At 41.0% G+C, this 21,180-nt stretch overlaps 1 protein-coding gene across 4 annotated transcripts in view; it reads right to left on the bottom strand.

The window, feature by feature from the left end:
- Nucleotides 1–21,180, bottom strand: part of PHACTR4 (phosphatase and actin regulator 4) — a 134,883-nt gene that overhangs the window by 74,776 nt on the left and 38,927 nt on the right. For all 4 annotated transcript variants that reach the window (XM_089686260.1, XM_089686259.1, XM_089686262.1 and 1 more), the window contains one exon: nucleotides 18,927–19,082. The gene's annotated coding sequence lies outside the window, so the exon portion shown is untranslated. The remainder of the gene's footprint in view (nucleotides 1–18,926; nucleotides 19,083–21,180) is intronic.

Here is a 21,180-nt window from a genome sequence, read left to right as displayed (position 1 = left end):
CTTGGTTAGAATAAAAATGGAACCTTAATCTTAGTTGCTCACTTCTTTCCCTCTGAATATACAAGGGACTGGAAGAGTCTTCATCTGGCCAGGCCCCCCATTACCTCCTTCCCTCCACCCAACCCTCTCCTTCCCGCTTCACTCCCATAGTCTTCTCTTGTTTACTACTCCTTTCTGTATTCTCCTGATATTTCTTAGTATTGCACCACTAGTCTCATTTTTAGCATCAAAGTTGGTTCCTCCTGCCCTCAAAACAAATGTTATTAAGCTTTACTATAAGGTATAAGTGATGGCCATCCCTCAAACAAACACGCATATGGGCAATGTGGGAGGCCTCGTCTAAGCCTCTGAAACCTGACCACCACTTTATATCACATTCCCTCCCACCTCTCGCCGCCCTCATAATTTATATCTGAGACCAGCCAGTCTGTATTATCTACATTATGTACACTCTATGTTTGTCTACCACATGCACAGGAATTTACTGTCTTTCCATATGATGGCTGCTTTATGCCCTATGTACTGAATTCATTAATACATTCTATTTGTACTTGAATATGTTCAAAAACCCAATTTGTGAAAGAAATAAATCCAAAATATTACAGGAGAAGAAGAGGTCACATAACATGTTATTGAAGCTATAACTACTATAATAGTCTAAATCAGTGGTGATCAATATGAATATTTTTAGAGGGCCGCATAATAGAAGTGCATTTTTGCACCTCAACTTCTAAAAATGTAAAAAATATTCAGTGTATTGCAATGCACACCAAAGAGCTCAGCATTAGTGCCAGTAGATGCTAATTTAAACCCCAACATTAGTGTCCATAGACACAATAATAGCCAGCAGTACTGGTGCCAGTACTATTAACACCCCCCCCCCAATTGGAAAGTGGCAGTGGACATTAATCCCCCCTGCATTGGTGGTCATGGCAGATAAAAGTGAACACCCCAAATTTCCCCCTATAGTACCCTGGTGGTCTTGGCAGTAAAAGTTTAACACCTCCCCATCTCCACCCCCTTCCATCCCCTGTATTGGTGGTCATGGCAATGAAAGTTGGAAAGCTAACCCCCGTGTTGGTGGTCATGGCAGTAAGTGTTACTTTTAGGGAAGCACTGAAATTTCGGCCACCGAAACAGCTGAGAAAGGCAGGAGAGGAGCAGTGTATACAGTGACTGGCTGTCAGTATGTGTCAGTGCCAGTTTTTAAATGTAATTACCAGCTTTTTTTTTCTTCACTATAGCTCACAGAATTAGCTGTCACTTCCCCCCTCAGCTAAAAGAAACAAAGTTTCCATGTAGTTTCTTTCCCCGAGTTAAAAAACAAAGTTTCCTTTAGCTCCGTGGAAAATGACAGCTAATTCTGTGAGCTATAGTGGAGAGAAAAAAAAAGCAGGCAATTACATTTAAAAATTGGCACTGACATATAGGGGTTTATTTACTAAAGCTGGAGAGTCCAAAATCAGACTCCCTTCTGCATAGAAACCAATCAGCTTCCAGGTTTCATTGCCAAAGCTTCATTGAACAAGCTGAGGTTAGAAGCTGATTGGTTTCTATGCAGAAGGGAGTCTGATTTTGGACTCTCCAGCTTTAGTAAATAAACCCCATAGTGACAGCCAGTGAGGAAGCCTCTCTGTATACACTGCTTCTCTCCTGCCCCCTCCTTGCACACACTGCCCCCACCCCCTACAAAGAGGACCTGTCACTCATAGGCTATCACATAGGGGACTATTGGTCAAAAAAAAAAATTATAACTATATATATATATATATATATATATATATATATATATATATATAAAAACATACACACACACGAAAGTAAAGAAAATAAAAAAATAAAAAATTGGAGCCTGCCCACCCCCACATACATTTCTGTTTCAGTTTAGATTTCGGCCACATGCATTCTGAATTTTCTGTATCGGTTTCGGCACCAGAATTCTCATTTTAGTGCACCACTAGTTACTTTACACAAAAAGTAAGCCCTGGGCCTTAACCAGAAAAGGTTTGTAGCAGGATAATGCCACAAGTCCAGACACTCGTTTAAGAGGTAATGGCTACAAGGAATATCACCCAGAGTATAGAGAGAGGAAGGTCTCTAATGGGTTCAAACAGCAGTTTATGATGCACAGAGAAAACCAGATTCAGATCAAATGAACAGGGAAATAAAAAGGGAAACTCTGTACAAAGGTCATAATCAAGGAGTGAGAGGTAATCACACTCTAAAACAAAATAGAGTGGTCAGAAACCTGGATCTTGATAAAGATTCAAACGCTATCCAAAGTCCAGCTGTAGGAAGGAGAGGTTTTGACCCAATATGTGAAACTCCTAAGATGCCCAACCTGAGATTCACATCAAATGAAGTATGCCTTTCAAGTCCTCTGACAGATTTTCAGGAAGTAGAATTTCTAGCTTTTAGCATCATAGGAATCACAAATTCAAAAAAGCTCCAAATCCTAAAACCTGGGCTTCAACAGTCATGTCATTAAAGATAGTGACCATTTCACAGGATGGCAAATGGGTCCTTGAGATTTTTGTCTAACGATCTGAAAGAGCCTCTGAACAACTGCCAGCAGCCTTACCTATTCAGCATATCAAATTTGCCCAAGTCATTCCAAAGCTATGAGGATCACAAAAACGCACTACATCTCAATCATGTGAAGCAGACAAAAGAAGTTTCAAAAGAGAAAATGCAAAGATCAGGGTGTACTGCACCCACAGATCCATGACAGCATTCACTGCTTCTGCTATGACTGCTGTTCTTGGACACATGCATGTCCAATTTGTGGTTTAACCTGAAAACAAGGTGGTCTATATCAGATGTTCCCCACTTGTAAAACAAGACCTATAACACCTCTGGGTGTAAGGACCACATTCTGTTGGCTGGGGAATTATGCCTGTCAATGGTCTACATCTGAGATAATCAAGGGGGACAAGGCAGAAACCTGAAATTTTGCCCAGGAAAAGATTTGATCTGTCTTACTATCGTGAGACTTCTGATTCCTCTGTGATGACTAATGTACACCACATCATGGTGTTGTCTAACTAATTGGATGACCTTCCATCAAGTTGTCCAGAGCTGCAGAGAGCCAAACTGCCTGAAGTTCCAGGATGGTGACTGGGAGATGAAACACTAATCTTTGAGCAGCTGGCTGTCATTCCTCCATTTAAAGAAGAAGTTCACCTTTCTACAAACAAGAATAAATGCACATTTTTTGCAAGTGTTTGGTGCAACATGTAACATGTTTGCTTTTTTTTACAATAAAGAAGATTGCTTTTACTTGGGACTTTTTCTGTGTGTGAACTTCCTACTGAGCTCCTTGGTGCTTTTCTTGTTCATTGCCTCCTCTGGACTTGGCATTGGAGCGGTGTATATAACATTACTGCACACCAGTGACAGATGGGATTGTTTGCTAGGACTGTGTACTGCCCACCCTAGACAACGCCCTAGACAATTTATAGGGCCATAATTATTTGTTTTTGGTCGCACAAAAGAACAGCAGCACAGTGGCTAAATGGTTAGCACTTCCGCCTGGCAGTACTAAGGTCATTGGTTCGAATCCCAACCATGGCACCACCTGCCTGGAGGTTGCATGTTCTCCCTGTGCTTGCGTGGGTTTCCTCTGGATACTCCGGTTTCCTCCCACACTCCAAAGACATGCTGGTAGGTTAATTGGATCCAGTCTAAATTGGCCCTAGTATGTGTGTGAGTGTATGAATAGAAGTTAGGGATCTTAGAGTGTACGCCCCTTGAGGGTTAGGGACTGATGTGAATGTACAATGTAAAGTGCTGCGTAAATTGACAGTACTATATAAGCAACAAACAAATAAGGGGGAGGAGACAAATAAGCGGAACATCCGCTTTTGAGTGAAACGCCGCTTTAAGGAGCTGGCCAAACAACCACTCATCCCTGCACTTCTCATTCAGCTGTCACACAGAATCCCAGCTGACAGGTGATCATAAACAAAAGAGGTCCAGTGCATTATAAAATGATCAATTATACAAAGTTATTATTATTATTATTATACAGGATTTATATAACGCCACCAGTTTGCTCAGCGCTTTACAATATAAAGGGAAACAATACAGTTTAATACAAGAGGGTTAGGAGGGAGGGTTAGGAAGGCCCTGCTCCTTGGAGCTTACAATCTAAGCGTTCCAATACGCTGATCGACAGACGTGACTACTCTAGCATCCAGCAACCATGAGTTGATAGATGACCCAGCACTTATCTTTAGTCATTAAAGCTGGTGGTTGCAAGTGAGAGGAATCATTTCCCTGACAGCAGCATTGGGGATCACAGTCACCACACCATCAAGGCCTTTGGCAATCCACTCACTTGAATCTTTGCACAAGAGAGACATGTCCTACTTCGAAAGAATCTTGTTGATGGGTCAGCATATTGTGTTGCACAAAGGGGGGGGGGGCACTTTAAAGACACCATCAGACATAAAACCTGCATACAGGTACGACGCAACACCCATTTAAGAGCATGTAGAAGAGGGACATGAAAGCTGACCTTCTTAAATTCCCCAGAAGAAAAACATTTGCAAGACTGGTGTCCAAAACCAAACCCAGATACTCCAGTCAGAAGGATGAAATCAGAGAAGATATCTTTATGATGCAGAATCCTGCCAAATGAATGAGTGCTTACAGTAAAGGACAGAATGGTCTCCAACTCAGGAGTAAGATTCTGCTTGCAGATGAAGATTATCTAGGCAGCTCACAATGGAGATCCTGCAAAGTTATAACAGGACCAACAAAGGGGCCAGTGCTTTAGTGGACACCCAGAGGGCCAAAGCCAGCCCAAACAGAAGAGCCACAAATTGGAAGTGGTCCTCCTCAACCAAATCACTGGTGACTCCAGGAAATGGGTACATGAAGTTAAGTATCCTGATGTTGATAAATGCGGATTTTAGATGGATTTCATCCTGAATTTGTGAACTTTCACATGTGTTGAAAGATGTGAGGTTCAAAATTGTGTGAACCGCCTCCTTCTTGGAGACTGTGAAAAGGTTTGAGTAAAATCCCCTAAATCTTTTAGCAAGGGGAAAGGGAACAATCACCCTCGTAACAAGAGATCAGAAATCTCCTTTTTTAAATCATGAAGCCGCTGAGGACAAAGGCAAAGGTTAAAAGCAGAGAAAGAGTGGGCCAAAGAGAATATAATTCTACCTTGTAACCAGACCTTATCAGTTCGCAGACACAGTTGGCTGAGCTATGAGACAACCCAGAGATGATGAAACCAGTCCTCTCTCCTGAAAGACGACCAATGTCAATGCTTCCACATCACTATCAGACAATGTAGGTTTAGAGACTGAGAGTGCAAGTGTGTACACCGAAGCCTTCATTCACATGGGCGTACAGACTAAATTCTGATCTGTGCACTGGATCCACAGGGATGTACACACCAGGGTGCGCACGGAGGTCCTTACAGTTAAATGCAGCTGGTCGCCTATCATTGATTTAAATAGGTTGCCTGCACGGAACACCTGTGAACATTCTGCGCCTGAAGACAGCCCTTCACAAGGGTGTATAGGTTGGTATGCTATTGTAAATGAGGGCTAAGCCCGCAAGAATATCCTCTTCAATTTCAGATGCCCCAGACAGGTCAAGAAAGAAGGAGGGCTTATTTTTTTTAAAGCCCACTCAGTATGACAAACAAAGCCATCCATGGTGTGCAAAAATTTTCAAGGGACAGAGATATACCCTGAGCCCCAAAACCATTCAGCGCAGAACTGGACATCAAGGAAAACGTTTGGGACATGGCAGCATGTGCACAGGAGTCACGCAGTGGGCTGAAAAGCGCTCAGACAGGCAAAACTGCAAACCTTAGAGCTTAAGGGGGATCCCTTACCAAAGAGCTACAAGAGCTGTTGGCTGCCCATGAGCCAATAGACTGCCCAGTCATGTCAACCATGGCCACAGCTGGGCAGTACAAGGAGAAAAACCCTGAATGGAGACTTGCCATCTCTATGTAGCCGAGAAAGTTGCACAAGCCCACTGGTCTTCGCAGGTGCCCAGCAGGGAGATGCATGTAGCTAGGAGCATGCCCAGAGCCAAAAGACAATCCTTTCAATGAGCCCAGAGTTTATAGCAGGCACTGGTGTAAATGTTTTGTAAATTGAAAAAATGCCCACAGAAACATAACAACTGTGGCCTCTGGCTACAAAGGCCACAGCGAAAATTAGTAGGGTGACTCAGGCCAGTCTAACTGAAACGGGGCAGTAGGCACCCAACCCCAAGCCAGTATAGTCAGCCAGGACAGGCAGACTCCTACCTACAATAATCCACAACCTTCCTAATTACTGCGTGGCTTTACCTAATACCCAGGAAATGGAAGGGAAGGATCCCCCTGGAAGACATCCTCCTGCTAGAAGTCAGGACCTCCAGAAGGATAGTGGGAGATATCTGGCAGGGACCAGGATGCCATCTGCCTGTGGAACATGTAACAAATTTAACATAGGTGTTATCCCAATATGGCCGCAAAACTGGAAATACAATAAAAATTATGTTATTAATAAGCAGGCACATAGCACAAATGTAAAAATTGCTCTGGTCCCTAGAGTGTATACAAGTATGACAGCTGAACGGTTCATGTTTTCTGAAAATTATGCCAACGACAGTGATAATAATCCAGCAAAATCTATTTCATAAATAGATTTTCCCATTTAGTAAAGGCTACCCGATCACCAAATATTTTTTCAGTACTTTATGCTGTCCTAAACCAGGTGTAAATAATTACTTTCAGTAGAGAGAAGCTGAAGAAGTCAAAAGGTAACAGCTTTTCTCAGATTTCTTCTGTGCACAGTAATGTAGAAAGACTATATATGTTACAGATAGCTATAACAGCAAAATTACAGACAGTCTGTCACATGAATATAAGATTCTCGATGTCCCTAGGTTTCTTGTTCGTAGCACACTAAATGGATGCCAGAGGAGCACTATTATCTGTCTACAACACTGGGCCTAATTATGTGATCAATGTGTGTACCACACATTGTGAACAAATTATACAAGTGTATGTAAATTACCTAAACATCTACTTAACAAAAAAACAAGAAAAGTTTGTGGTCAGTAATCATGTACCTAACTAAAGATACTTGTTAAAAACTCAGACATCTTAGTGCTGTTTAACCCTTTGTCTACCACAGAACACTTATAAATGTTCTGGTTTTCAAGTGGTAAAAAGCAAGCTCTTGGCCGCTGTAGCTGTGAGCTCATAACTGATTTTTTTTTGTACAGACAGTGATCTGCTATCAGGTAAACATCATCTGAGCAGCTCTGCCGATCACTTTTATGGGGCTCTGAAGGTGCCTTTTCGAGGTGCATTTCTGAAGATACTAATGGTATTTCTCCTACTTTATCAATGGAATACTTTCAGTGCCAAACTCTGATTAAGAATAAAGCCTAATAGAAAGAATGTTTTTGGAAAAGGAAGGTAGCCATAAAGAGGAGAGGTTAAACAAGCTGACATATTTGAAATATCAAGTACAAGTCTAGACTGGCATCAAAAACGAGACCCGTACTTATTTTATGCTTCCTCAGTTACCAAAAATTTTAGCTCTGCTGTGCTGAAAAACAAAACTACACACACACACACCCATCCACACACCAGTTATTTAGTAATAATATGAAATGTTGGGGTAAAAATGGATAGTGCTCAAAAAGAACAACAAAATTCAGAATACATGTAAATGTGCTTTAAACTAACAATGGGTATTACAGAAACTAATAAACAAATATTTATATAATTTATGTAGAAAATACATATAATATAAAGTCACATATCCTATATTTTTTTAAACTGCCTGTTATGAGTGAATGTCACGTGAGAGAATACACAATCTTTTTTAATATATAAAAAAAGGAGTGAATCACACTGCACAGTCGGTAGCTCAAGACATTTTTGGGTAGGCATTTACTACAGAAATGATTCAACATGAAATCTAGGACTATCAAATGAAGACCATACAGTAGTTTAAAGCGGAGCTCCAGTCTCCTGTGAAAAAATAAAAGTCAGCAGCTACAAAAACTGTTGCTGCTGACTTTTAAAAAAAACAGCCACTTACCTGTTCCTCGATCCAGCAGTGTGTTCACCCCAGCCAGGTTCATCTTTTGTCCCCGAAACTGTCATCTTAACTGTGGACTCTGGGCTGTGACAACTTGCGTCTTCACAGCCAAGTGCCCCCTGCGCATACGCAAGCAGTGATGCGCATGGTGAATGGTCCCGCAGTCTCATGTGTCCCAGAAGACCCGTTCCCCCCCCTCTCCAGCTCCCAAAAGGTATCAATTCTTAATGGGGAGCAGAGGATGGGTCCTTAAAGCGGAACTTCCCCATTTGGATGGAGCTCCGGTTTAAACAAAAAAACCCATGGCTAGCTGATCATGATAGGCAATTAAACAAATGCAGTTTTCCATTTAGCTGTTTAATTTTTACATTAGTAAGATGAATCTTTTTTTTTTCCCCGTTTATAGTCTCAAAATGTATCAATGCTGTTTAATTTTAACCCCTTCCCGTCCAGCTCCGATGTCCCTTTACTGGGTTAATACACCCAGGGAGCCGGAAGGTCTACCTGTTCCCATGACTACTGTGATTGGCTGCCACAATGGTCACATGATCAAGAGCCAATCCTGCTACCTTTCAATCATTACTAGAGACAAACTGCTGTTTTAGACAGAAACTGCCAGCGCCCATGGACACATCTGTGCAGCAACAGGCTAAATGTAGCCAAAGCACAAGTATGGCATGACTAACATTAAAAAAAAAAGTAAGCCATGGCAAACTAGTATTCTTCTCTTCACAGCTTTTCTAAGTAGCAAATGTTTTCATGAATCCTATACCCCCTACTGTCCATATGCATAAGATCCTTTACACAGTTCCAGTACAAGGGTGTAAATAAATCCTCTTCTTCTCCTGCAATGTGGGTTTCAAAAAAGCCTAGTATTTGATGGTTTCAATAGGCATTTAACTACCCTGCTAATTGTTGACAAGCAATTAAGTATGGGTGAATGATTGTTTTTATCTACTGTGTTGAGAACATTAGTTGGGTCTACTTTGACTCTCTACTTTACCTGTCTGTATTATTATTGTTATACAGTATTTATAAAGCGCCAATAGTTCGCTCAGCGCTGCACATTACAAAGGGAGACAGAACATGTGACAGAACAATAACAATACAATGCAAAACATGAGGGGATCGAGGGCCCTGCTCTTTCGAGCTTACAATCTAGTAGGTCTGTATCTAATTTTGGAAAAGAATAAAGCATTATTCTTAAGAAGAAAAAAAAAAAAAAAAGAAAAACTACCCTCCCACTTACCTTTTTATTAGGTAATTATTCTGTTTCTAAGCCTATTCTGCAGGACTGAGAATATGTAAGAATAAATTTAGACATATGGTTGGGGGGGGGGGGGGGGCTTTAATAAAACCATGGTTGAGTCACATTTTTAGCCCCCAACCACCCTCCATTAAGCTACGACAGTGGATGCGCATTTTTACATGCCACAGTCACGGGGCCTCTCTTCACACTTACAACAGAAAACTATCCAACAAGCCTGCTATGTGACCTATTCAAGTGGATGGGAAGCGTTGCAAATGACCCAATACCATGTACAATGCACACAGTTGTGGTGCATTTGTTCAGCAAAAAATTGGGTTAAAGCAGGTGGAGATGAGGTGTGACATCTCTTCCTCATACAGATCGCTCTTCGGAGGAACAGGGGTTAGACACACAACTAAATCTAGCCTAAAGTGGCAACAGACTCTGAAAGCTGCTAGAATAACAATTTTTTTCTTCCAATGTAAATAAATGTATCTATTAAGACAAACACCAGTTATTACACCAATACATACACCAGTTATTGCAACGCTACCTTACTACATAGAGTCTGTGTACAGCCAAGTACACAGGGGCCAAATATTGGCAATGTGTGTACGGTGGCCGGTCCGGCTTCTGTTGAAGGGGCATGACCGAAAAAGGTCTGCTAATCAGCTTCCAATCAGTGCTCTCAGCCAATTGCTGAGAGTGCTGACTGGTGTGTTCTGGCGGGGGGAGCAGATCCCGTCAGAACACAATAGCACAGGGAGGGAGATTGCTGTACTAACACCACTTAGTACAGCGATTTGTCTGAACGAAAAAACACTTAAAGTGTATATAAGGCTTAAATCTAGGTTCACACCTCTGCATTTTGTGTGGGCATGTTTGCATGGGCTTCTGTGCCTGTCGAAAATGTAGGGGAAAAGTCCCTGACCCTTTCCTCAACATTAATGCAAGATAAAGCTGCTATTACTGTTTGAGGGAAGTTAAAGTATAGCTAAAGGCAAAACTTTCTTTTTTTTAGTTTTGGATAGAGTGGAGATGGTCAGTTGTTATTGCTGTCTATGCCCCCATTAGGGAGATTCACCATCTCTATTTGTCCTGTTTACAATTATCATTAAAAGTGAAAGTAGAAGAAACTCCCAAATTTTGGGTTGTACCCAGAAAAGTAATAGCGTTTTATTATTTACCAGTATCAGGCATGTAATAGGAAGTTGTATCCTAGCACAATAGGTGTTTAACTCATGTGGGTCAAAACCCAGAGTTTTAAATCCACTCAGGAGGAACAGATGCAGCGTCCAGACCTGCTTCTTGCAGCCTGTCAAAGTCTATGACAGGCTGAAATACATTGCAGCTGAACATTGAACATTTAGGGCCCTATGATGTACACTATGGTCATTGACACACATTCTTTTTATTTTTTTTGCATATGCAGTTGAAATCGTTTAAAAACGCGTTTGACTGCATCTAGAGTAAGAGGGAGGTATGCAAAGCCTATGACTTCTGAGCTGTGCAGCTTGCAGAGCTAAAACCAAAAGGTCCTCGACCATGGATCCCTAAAGCTTTTAATCTAAGCATCCAAATAAGATTTTCAATGTACTGGGACCCAACAAGAGAATTACTACCAAAGATAGTAAGAGTATTTGTTAGCATCCAAACAGAGTTCTCAAAGTTTTCTCTTTTTTTTTTTTTTTTTTTTTTTTTTTTTTTTTTAAGCACAAAAAGTGAAATATTTACATATTAAGTAAAACAATAATTAGAATTCAAAACAGAAAAGATTAATGCTCATACATACACAAACTCGAATTAAAGTGAACCCCAGGCAGGTATAAAGACGCATATTAAAGCGGTAGTAAACATACTAGCACATTAAAAAGACTTGCCAGAGAACGAAGCCCTCCAGTGGCTCCATCTTCACCTGGTCTTCTTCAGGGTTCTGGCCGAAGCCACGATGACGTCACTCCCTTGCATGCGCAGAAGCTACAGCAGCAGCACACAGCTCTGAAGGAATGGCACAGGTATGCCGTTCCTTCAGAGTGCATGTGCCGGTGATATCATCGGCTGCCGCTCACTAGAATATTGCCTAAACGGTGCACGTTTAGGAAATGTTTTACCTACAGGTGAGTTTACTACCACTTCAATGTACCTAATGGATGTGTTTTTAATACACGCAGTGTTGAAAACTGAATTTGCCTTGGTATCAACTCTCTTGCAGTCCTACTGCAGAGCTCAAATGTTTTTAATATAATTCTGTCTGCCTTGCATATTTCCTAGTCCCCTATATGTATCTGGGCTATCAGTCATAATTAATGTCCTTCCCATTGATCCACTGATTTGGTGCTGTGGTAAACTAGGCTACAAAATCAGGTGGTAAACTATCACAAATATGTTGACAACTTAACAGTGTAAAAGACCCTGAGATGTCTCCCTTGTGCACCACTGAATCTAATACAGAGCAGATCGCACTGCATAATATTCTGTCCTGGCCATACTGGCTAGGTCGGGTGTCGGCAACCCGCGGCTCCGGAGCCGCATGCGGCTCTTTTTCACCTTTCCTGCGGCTCCGGAGCACACTGCCCACCAGGTGACAAGCAATAGGGTCGGCAAGCCGCGGCTCTTTTAATGCAGCTCTTCTGTGTGCCGGGCGCCCGCTGGCAAACATTGGCTGTCAGGATGTAGGCGGGGCAGCCCAGATGTAGGCGGGGCAGCGTGACGAACTCCTCTCCTCTCACAGTCCGCCCTGAAGACCAGAACGGCGCGGGAACCCAGCGAGAGGAACGCGCGGAGCAAAGGTAAGTGAATTCACACAATATGGGGAATGAATTACTATAGGGGGGATGAATTACTATATGGGGGATGAATTACTATAGGGGGGATGAATTACTATAGGGGGGATGAATTACTATATGGGGGATGAATTACTATATGGGGGATGAATTACTATAGGGGGGATGAATTACTATATGGGGGATGAATTACTATATGGGGGATGAATTACTATAGGGGGGATGAATTACTATATGGGGGATGAATTACTATAGGGGGGATGAATTACTATATGGGGGATGAATTACTATAGGGGGGATGAATTACTATAGGGGGGATGAATTACTATGGGGGATGAATTACTATATGGGGGATGTATTTTCAGTTTTAAAAATGTTTCTCTCAAAATAAATTTCAATTGTGGTTTTGGCGAGATTTGGCTCAGTCGAAAAAAAAGGTTGCCCACCACTGACCTAAGGCTATGATTGTGATTATGACGATACACTGTGGCCCTGATTAACCCTTTGCTTACTGGGCCCTTAAACCCCCTTCATGACCAGAGCGTTTTTTGCAATATATGCAGTGTCGGATTTGTTTTAAATGTTGCAATGGTTTTGCGGCTCCCAGTCTTTTTTTCCCTCTCGGAAACGGGTCCAAGTGGCTCTTTATGTCTTAAAGGTTTCAGACCCCTGGGCTAGGTACACCAACATGGGGACCTGGAAGTGACGTTTGAGGCATCATTTCTGGGTCAGCAACAAGAAGGGGAGGAGAGCGGACTTGTGTCCTTTCTGCTCCTTTGCCTCTATCTGGTGGTACCCGCTATGCCAGTCCCACAGATGAGCAGGCACAGCCTGGGACACATTGAGGGGGTACACATTACCATGGGTTTGTGGAAGTTATCGGGTTGTAACGCAGCCACCAGAATGCTACCGTTGGCCAGGAAGCAGTCTACTTGTCAGATGTACACACAATCCTGGTGGCTGCAGAACGGAGTGCGATTGTGATGCGGTGCGGAGATATGCACAGGAATCGTTGTGAATCCCACACCACATCACTGTGAACCAGGGCTGAATCTAGCTAAAAATCACCATAGAAAACAAATTAAAGTGTCACTAAAACCACAACAGTAAAATCGGTCTGTATATGCAGTAAAGCATGCTTGTTATACTCACTGTGGAACTTTAGGGGTTAATACTCTTCACTGTGTAAAAAGGATGTTTGATCTTGTTTTCTCTGATCCTCCCCTTCTTCTACGTTCCCCATTTCATCTCCTGATAGAACAAAGCCTCGGGGACACTCTGCACAAGCTCAGTATGGTGCGTATTGTTTTTCTTTTTCTTAGGAGACTGCATGTGATCAGCACAGGGCCAATCAGCACTGTCCAGATAGAGGGTCAGCGGTTATGCAATCTCATAGGGCAGTCAGAGGAGAATAAAAACTCCTCCTAGAAGCTTTAACCAGTGCTGGACACTTATAGAAGTCACAAGACTGCTATATAGTGCTGATAAGAAAAGGTATTTAGCAGTTTATATTTACTACAATAATTGCATTTCCATTTTGTGTGTAATGTGGGAGAACAATATAGTTAATGCAGGGTCCTGGGTTTAGTAACACTTTAAGATTTGTAAATGCAATCTCTGCTACAATATTGTTATTAAGATATTGGAGTCGATTTACTAAAACTGGTGCACACAGAATCTCTGATTCAGAATACTTTATTAATCTCAAAGGGAAATAATTAAGATACAGTTACACTCAACGAAGACAATACAAGATCACAATACGGAATGGAAACAAGACACAATGACACAATAAAATACCTACAGCAGCTGTTAGTACCAAATAAAATTAAAATATAACTACTCTAACAAACCATCCCTCCTTTTAAAATAGTACATAGAATAAATAACAGATTGAATAACAGAAAATCAAATTATCGAAATACAAATACTACACCACTTTCTCTACCATTACCCAAAATCAACCTAATACCAACATACTATAAAAACTACAACAAAATCCAGATCATAAACCAGATTAAATCCTCATATTCAGCATTCACAGAATTCTATAATTTGATGGGAACAGGCAAAAATGATTTTCTGTGTTGCTCTGTGGTACATCATGGTTGGAACAATCTGTCACTGATGGTACTCTGCAGACTGACCAACGTATCATGTGGAGTGGGTGGAAGGAGCTGTCCAAGACTGAACGTACACTGTGCATGATAGCCAATCAGCTTCTGACTTTAACTTGTTCAATAAGGCCCCTTTCACACATGTGGACCATTTGTATATTTTTCATCCATCCATTGATGGATGAAACAAAAATGGACTTAAAATTATACTAAACCTATGACCCTGCATTCACTCTCTCTGGTCTCCCACAGTACACACCTACATGGAAATTATTGTAGTAAATATAAACTGAAAAATGCCTTTTCTCATCAGCAGTTAGAAAAGTCTTGTGACGTTTATCAGTGTTCAGCAGAGCACTGGTTAAAGCTTGCAGGAGGAGTTTTCTCTTTCTGCTCTAGGAGGATTCAGAACCCCTGACCTCTGTCTGGACAGTGCTGATTGGCCTGTGCTGATCACATGAAGTCTTCCAAGAAAAACAAAAACCTCTCTAGCAATACACACCAAACTGAGCATGTGCAGAGTGATTCAACAGGATATGTGTTATCAGGAGATAAGAGGGGGACACTGGAAGAAGGGGAGGATCAGAGAAGACAGGATCAAAAAGATTTTTTACACAATGCGAAGGATTAACCCCTTTGGTTCCACAGAGAGTATATCAAGCATGCTTTACTCAAGTATATCAAGCATGAGTATATCAAGCATGCTTTTAAGCATACAGACTGATCTTACTGTTGTGGGTTTAGTAACACTTTAAAAGCATCTCTATGGGAAAATGAATGATCATCCATTTACATTCGCATCCATCAACATCCGTTTTGAAACAGATCAAAGCCCTTGTTCTGTTAAAAACAAAACAAAAAAAACAAAAAAAACCAGAACAGACGGAAAACGGATGTAAACGGACAAACAGTCCATTTTTGCAGTGGTTTTGGATGAAAAAAACTGATGTAATAACTAATGAAAGCTACTTTCACACTGCACCATTGCAAAATGCATTTATGCCGCATTACTATTGCACCTGTAAAAATAGGACATGTGATTCAAAAAAAGCACACCAAAAACGCAACCGCAGCTGTGTTTTGGGCACGTTTTTCATTCATTTCAATGAATGAGCAAGTCCTGCTTGCTGCAAAAATGCAGCAAGCAGGACTTTGAAAGTGCAACAGACCCACAACTGACCAGTGTAAAGAGTTCCATAGGATTTATTGGTCATGCGTTTTCTTTTGCTTTTTTTTTTTAAACACAAAAAAGAAAAACTGATCAGTGTGAAAGCAGCTGAAAACTGATGAAAACTTCAACTGTTTTTTTCTTTGAAAAAATGTGACCGAGCTGATGAAACCAATGGTCTGCACCTGAAATGCACGTATTGAGTAAGTGAGCACTAAAAGTGGCTATAGCTGCTGAACACCAAAAAGGTACCAAACAACCTCAAAAACAACCACATATGCAAGTGGGTGCAGCGCTAAAAGGAAAAGCATCCAACATAATGCATATAAAACATATATAATGATAGTAAAGTGCACAATCAAGCTGTTCAATAATCTTTAAGACTATACATGACACAATAGTGCATATAATAAAGTGCAAGGATTATAGTTCACATATAATATCTGTGTCACTACGCCGTGACTAATCAAAAATGCGCGTCAAAATCATCCACAATATCTCAGTGGGTTAGGTGCATAAGCGATCTCAAAGATCCCAGTGATATGGTGAAATGTGATTATGTATCCAAATTGGTAAAAGACTGGGCACTCACCAGATGCGCAGACATGTGTTTTTTGTCTTGTATTTCTGCTGGACACAATAGATTTCAATATTGGAAACAGTATTACGCTATTCGGTCTCCTCTTATTTGGGGCTCTGTGTGTGCTTCTCCTTACCCACAGAGTCACGCATAAGAAGGTTAGAGCCATGTTGACCAGCTGAACAAGCAGAGAGCGGCAACAGACCAGACCACACACCAGAGGGAAACCCAGTTATACCTTAAGAGGGGTAATCTCTTACATGCACATACTGTCTGCGCATCTGGTGAGTGCGCAGTCTTTTACCAATTTGGATACATAATCACCTTTCACCATATCACTTGGATCTTTGCGATTGCTTATGCACCTAATCCACTGAGCATTTTTGATTAGTCACGGCGTAGTGACACAGATATTATATGTGGACTATAATCCTTGCACTTTATTATATGCACTATTGTGTCATGTATAGTCTTAAACATTATTGAACAGCTTGATTGTGCACTTTACTATCATTACATGTTTTATATGCATTATGTTAGATGCTTTTCCTTTTAGCTCTGCACCCACTTGTATAAATGGTCTGCACCTGTAAAAGGGGGCCTAAGCCTCTATTAACACACGCTTCATCTGTTCAGTAACATTTTTGCTAAGCATAAACACATTTAATTTACATCAGTCAATCCACCTTCCTGTTTACAGCTGTTTTTTAATCTACTTACATCTGTTTTCCGTCTGCTTCTGGTTTTTTAAATCGGAACAAAAATGCAGACTTGTTCCATTTAAAAAAATAGACCTTATCGGAAGCGGACGCATTGCTGTCCATTTTTCATGCGTCAACAGGTGGATGAAAAATGGACAAATGGAACATCTTTGTGAAAGGGGACTTACGCTTTGGCAATAGAACCTGGAAGCGGATTGGTTTCCATGCAGTTTTAGTAAATGTCATCGTTGCCTTTTCTGGTCTTCTTTAATAACAGTCTAGAAATCTGCTTAGACTACCGGATACCAAATAATGTCTAGCTGGCATATTCTTTTATCTGAGCAGATGTGCAATAGGGGTTTCTAGTTAAGAGACCGGGATTTTCAGTGGTAGCAATTCAACACGAGTGATTTATCATGAAACCCTAATTTTATTGCACATAGACTTTTAAAATATCACATACAGTTGATAAAATGCGTAAAGTGACACTTAAGCCCCATTCTCACTATGGCATTTCGAATTGCGGGAAGAATCAACGCGTTTCTGTCCGCGATTTTAAAAAACTTTGCTAAAATAACTAATTGCACAACAGCATGTTCAGGAGTAATTCATTTTAATTTTTTTATTTTATAATAAATATAAATAAATCCCTCTAGCGTTGACTAGTACCATGAAAAAAAACACTGTCTTTGTTATACAGTCCTGCAATATTTCACTATATAAGAGTGTAAGTACCTTTGGTACAAATGTATGATTTGGGCCATATGCCCATATGGGTCCCTGGTTAAATCTGACTATGCATTTTACAAGTACTTATGCAGGCCATAGATGGGTCGAAAATCGGCCGATTTTTCGGCCGAAAATAAAATCGGCCGATTTTCGGATCGTTAGTGGGCGATTTGGTCGGCCGTTTTTCGGTATTTTGGCTGTTTTTTTTTTTCGGTAAAGTTGGAAAAAAATCGGCCGATTTTCGTGGCAATTAGTGGGCAAATCGGCCGATTTTTTACCGATAAAAAATCTGCGCATGAGCAGTGACCTGCAAGAGGAAGACAAAAAGAAGAAAAAGAAGAAGAGGAAGACGATGAAGAAGAGGATGAAGAAGAAGAGGAAGACGATGAAGAAGAGGATGAGGATGAAGAAGAAGAAGAAGAGGATGAGGATGAAGAAGAGGATGAGGATGATGAAGAAGAAGAGGATGAGGAAGAAGAAGAGGATGAGGATGAAGAAGAAGAGGATGATGATGAAGAAGAGGATGAGGATGAAGAAGAGGATGAGGATGAAGAAGAAGAAGAGGAGGAGGAGGATGAGGATGATGAAGAAGAGGATGAGGATGACGATGAAGAAGAAGAGGATGAGGATGATGATGAAGAAGAATAGGATGAGGATGCAGAAGAAGAAGAGGAGGATGAGGATGATGAAGAAGAAGAAGAGGATGAGGATGATGAAGAGGAGGATGAGGATGAGGATGAAGAAGAGGATGAGGATGATGAAGAAGAAGAGGATGAGGATGAAGAAGAAGAGGATGAGGATGAAGAAGAAGAAGAGGATGAGGATGAAGAAGAAGAAGAGGATGAGGATGAAGAAGAAGAGGATGAGGATGAAGAAGAAGAAGAGGATGAGGATGAAGAAGAAGTAGGATGAAAATAAGAAGAATTCCAGTCCAGCAAAAAGTGTCTCTGCAGAGAGCTCCGCTATTTCTGACAGTTCCTTGACATTTACAGCGGTTGAAACATTGTATCTATTTGTTTCCGAATAAAAACATCTGTATCCTAAATGGAAACAAATAGATACATTGTTGCAACCTCTGTAAATGTCAAGGAACTGTCAAAGAAATAGTAGAGCTCTCTGCAGGGACACTTTTTGCCGGCTCTAGACGGGTAGAAAATCAGCCGATTTTTTTTACCATTGATGGTAACGTCGGCCACTTGAACAACCGATTTTTCGTTTTTTAAAATAAAAATCTGCAGTTTTTCTCCCCATCTATGGCCTGCATTATTCATTCTTATGGAATGTGTGCTTTACTGACAGCAAAAGAATGAAGAATGTTTTTTTAGTACTCCGCACCAAGGTCAAACCAAAGCTCAAGAGGTGTGAATGTAGCCTTAGGGCACATTCACATTTATGTGCTTATACAGTCAGAATTTCTGCACACAAAATAGCAACATGAAAATATGAATTAGCAAGCCACCAAAAAATATGAAAAACACCATTTTTTTTTTCATGTAAAGGGTATACTGAATCAAAATGTATACTTACTGAAAATACACTATATTTTTCCTTGATGATGCACAAAGAACATAATCAACGTCAGTAATAAGAGATGACAGACCACCAAAAATACTCTAAATTCGTGATGCCTAAATGGTAGCCTCCAGGTTTCAAGTGCTGATAATGATGTTCGAAGAGAAGATCCTGGAGAAAAGAAAAATAAGCAACAACAATTATTATAATAATGATTTGCACTACAAAGTTGAAAACTTCAAAGATTTCTAAGGAAAATGTGTTATGCAGGCACCAGCAGGGAAACGTCTTCCAAGATGCTATCAGTGCTACTATTTTACCTATCTACCCATTTCTTCTTTAGCGCTTGGAGCCTACAGCATATCTCCGTTGTCACATTGTCTACCAGATAACAGAAAAGGGATTCCATCATGGAAAGGTAATAGTTCATAAAATTACCACAAAAGCACTCAATGTGCTTTTGGCTTCTAACTGGAAGACAAAGTAATAAAAGTGGTAGTAAAGCCTAAAGCTGGGCACACACATATTGGTCGATTGTTAGACCAGCCTACTGGAAAACCAGCATTCAACCAGCTGCTGCTTCCAATGTATTCTCGTTGAAGCGCTGATCAGTGTATTCTGACTTTGGGGGGAGTTTCCTCACTGCCAGTATGCAATAGCATAGCGGACAAGATACCTGCAAGCAACTCACTTGTGTGGATGCAGGAATCTGTGAGGTTTTTTTTACCTATTCAGCTTGTTGGTTGAACAAAGAAGGAGAAAAAAAAAAAAGATCTGCATACTTAACTTTTCTTAATCTAGTGCAGACGCATGATCTTGCAGCTCTAGCACCCATGTAAAGGGGTGTCAGAGCTGTAGAATCATGGGACCGGGCCGAAGTGAAAAAAAAATTGGCAAGTACATACTGTAGGCCTAGGTAGGAGAGAATTTTTTTTAAAATAGTGAGATTTAGGCTTTTCGGCCACTCTAAATTAAATCGCAAAAATTTGGAATATATTTCAACATACTGATCCCTACATGCGGTGGCTGCATAACACTTTTTTTCAAGCTTTTTTCCACCCAGAGATTCTGCCAGTAACATACGTCCAGTTCTAGCACGACAGCACTCATTCACAGTACAGTATTGGGACAACAGAGACAAAAACAGGACTATGGAGGTGGTTCCATATTTCTAAGGCTGCCATATATTATACAATTTTCATTTACATTGACCAAAACCATATACAGTCATGGCCGAAATTGTTGGCACCCTTGATATTTCTCCAGGAAATCATGTATTTCTCACGAAACGTATTGCATTAACACATGTTTTGCTATACACATGTTTATTCCCTTTGTGTGTATTGGGACAAAACAAAAAAAGGGAGGAAAGAAAGCAAATTCGACATAATGTCACACAAACCTCCAAAAATGGGCTGGACAAAAGTATTGGCACCCTTTCACAACTGCGGATAAATAAGAATGTTACAAGCATGTGATGCTCCTGTAAACTCACCTGGGGCAAGTAACAGGTGTGGGCAATATAGAAATCACACCTGAAAGCAGATAAAAAGGAGAGACGTTCACTTAACCTTTGCATTGTGTGTCTGTCTGTGCCACACTAAGCATGGACAACAGAAAGAGGAGACGAGAACTGTCTGAGGACCTGAGAACCAAAATTGTGGCAAAATATCAACAATCTCAAGGTTACAAGTCCATCTCCAGAGAACTAGATTTGCCTTTGTCCACAGTGCGCAACATTATCAAGAAGTTTGCAACCCATGGCACTGTAGCTAATCTCCCTGGTCGTGGACGGATGAGGAAAATTGATGAAAGATTGCAACGCAGAATAGTCCGGATGGTGGATAAGCAGCCCCAAACATGTTCCAAAGACATTCAAGCTGTCCTGCAGGCTCAGGGAGCATCAGTGTCAGCGCGAACTATCCGTCGACATTTAAATGAAATGAAACGCTATGGCAGGAGACCCAGGAGGACCCCACTGCTGACACAGAGACATAAAAAAGCAAGACTACAGTTTGCCAAAATGTACTTGAGTAAGCCAAAAGCCTTCTGGGAAAACGTCTTGTGGACAGATGAGACCAAGATAGAGCTTTTCGGTAAAGCACATCATTCTACTGTTTACCGAAAACGGAATGAGGCCTACAAAGAACAAAACACAGTACCTACGGTAAAATATGGTGGAGGTTCAATGATGTTTTGGGGTTGTTTTGCTGCCTCTGGCACTGGGTGCCTTGACTGTGTGCAAGGCATCATGAAATCTGAGGATTAC

This window comes from Staurois parvus, unplaced genomic scaffold, assembly GCF_062004578.1.
Source record: "Staurois parvus isolate SC_StPar_1 unplaced genomic scaffold, SC_StPar_1.0 ptg000394l, whole genome shotgun sequence".
In the NCBI taxonomy this organism is placed as follows: Eukaryota; Metazoa; Chordata; class Amphibia; order Anura; family Ranidae; genus Staurois; species Staurois parvus.
This window is presented reverse-complemented; position numbering and strand designations above follow the sequence as displayed.